This window comes from Octopus bimaculoides, chromosome 2 (genome assembly GCF_001194135.2).
Source record: "Octopus bimaculoides isolate UCB-OBI-ISO-001 chromosome 2, ASM119413v2, whole genome shotgun sequence".
NCBI classification, from domain to species: domain Eukaryota; kingdom Metazoa; phylum Mollusca; class Cephalopoda; order Octopoda; family Octopodidae; genus Octopus; species Octopus bimaculoides.
In genome coordinates, this window is record NC_068982.1 from 66,310,971 (window position 1) to 66,313,193 (window position 2,223).

Sequence of the window (2,223 nt, forward strand, 5' to 3'; positions counted from 1 at the left end):
CACCTTATAGAAGAGTTAGTTTAGCGATATAAGAACACCACAAAAGTTGTTATATTGACTTTCCATCTATTTCTTTATGTCGACTTTCATTTCCACAATTCCGCTGCAATTGCTGAATATTATTTACTGGCATGTTGCTATAGGCATCTTTACTTTTTCTTTTTTACTTTCTTTAAAAAAACTATTATTTTAACCTTCTGATACAAGATTACTGCATAGCATGGGCCTTCGTAAGTTGCTTTAAAGTTAAGGCTCTTCTGCTTGTGCATGTATTTCTACGTTTCCATACCACCATTTCCCTTATCTATTTTATCCTCTTTGCTTTCGTTTTACCATAAGGTTGAAGACATTAACTTACCAATAATCTAACTTCAATTGCTTTATATTATGAGCATATATTTCACATATTTTATGCATACATTTACGCATGACGTCTCCATATGTTAAAAAACCAACCACCATGACAAAATAAAGGAGGAAAGGCAAAATTGCAGAAAAAATAAAATTGCAGAAAAAAAACAAAATTGCAGCAGTGAAACATATCTATTGACAAACAAAACAACTTGCAGCAACTAACAGTGGCTCGTGTCAAAAGGTCAACTAATAACTATGCCGTAGATCTGTGTCTGAAGTATTAACAAAAATATAAAAGGAAGGGGAAGGAAAAACTTATTGGGACCTATTAAAACTTGCTAGAAACCAATTCATAACAGTTGCAGTAGAATTGTGTCAATGACCAGATCAATGAAGTCGGATGAAAATTTCTGACACCTTATGAATTGAAAGAAAAAGAATGTGTGTGCGCGTGCGCTTATGTGTATGCTCTTAAATGGTTAAAATGGTTCGACAATTATATAATTGCTTCACTACATATGTATGTATGGTATATATACATATATATATATACAAGTATATATGCTTTTACACACACACACACATACACACACACACACACACACACATACACGCACACACACACACACACACACACACACACATGACAGAAGTAAATAGACATCTCATAAAACATCGTGTTATGTTTATTTTAACTTGAAAAGGTTTATATTTCTTTTATTAATTAACATATTTATGTTTCAGGTTCTATATGTGACTGTTTAATCATGCCACGTACAAAAGAAGCCTTGGAACTATCCGAATTTCAAAGAGGCCGCATTGTGGGTCAATCTGAAGGTGGACTTAGTCAACGTAAAATAGCAGAAAACATTGGGATCCCACATTCTACAGTCAATATAGTGATTGTGCAATTCACCTGAGAGGGGAAGGAGTCCACATCACCTTGACCACGTCGACCAGAGCCCTCTGACAGGACCTTTCGTTTTGTTAAGAGAAGTGTGGAGGATAATCCTTGTTGAAAGGCCTCTGACATAGCAAAACATGTTGATGTCAGTCCTAGAACAGCGGTCAGGTATCTTCAAAAACTTGGCTACTATGGCAGAGTAGTAAGAAGGAAACCACTTCTTCAAGCAGCCAATATGAAGCGGAGAAAAGATTAGGCCAGTGAGATAGTGGAGAAGTCTTTAGCATTTTGGGACACAGCCATATTTTCTGATGAGTCCAGATTTGCTCGATGGTCGAGTGTGGGTCTGGAGACTCTGTGATCAGGAAATTGATGTGAAAAGGTTACAACCAACAATGAACATAGTGTCTATTCTGTGATGGTCCGGGAAGCAATTTGGAGCAATGGTCGATCAGAGCTGGTGGCGAATAAGGGAAAGATAAACTTAGATAAATATGTGTCCATATGGCAGAAAGGACTCTTTCCAATCTTCAATGGTGAAATGATTAAAGAAGACTCTATTTATGGAAGCTGGAGCTCCTTGTCATACAACTAAAAAGACCCAAGATTGGTTGAAAGAGAATGGCATTAGAAAGGTTCCATAGCCAAGCCAGTAACCAGATATGAATCCTACTGAACACCTTAGAGGCATAATGGACAGGACATTTTGAAAAAAGAGTAAGAAAGAATCTTCAAATCCAGATTTTTTTGAGATTACAGCATGACACACTGCATGTAATTCGTTAAGAGAATATTCGTTATCTGATTAGTAGCATGCCTAATAGAGTCCTTGCACTGAAAAATGCAAAGGGCATGCCTACTAAATATTAGATATTCACATTATAATAATTAATAAATAACTTGAATGTATAATTTCAGATTTACTTCTGTCATGTCTGTATATATATATATATATATATATATAT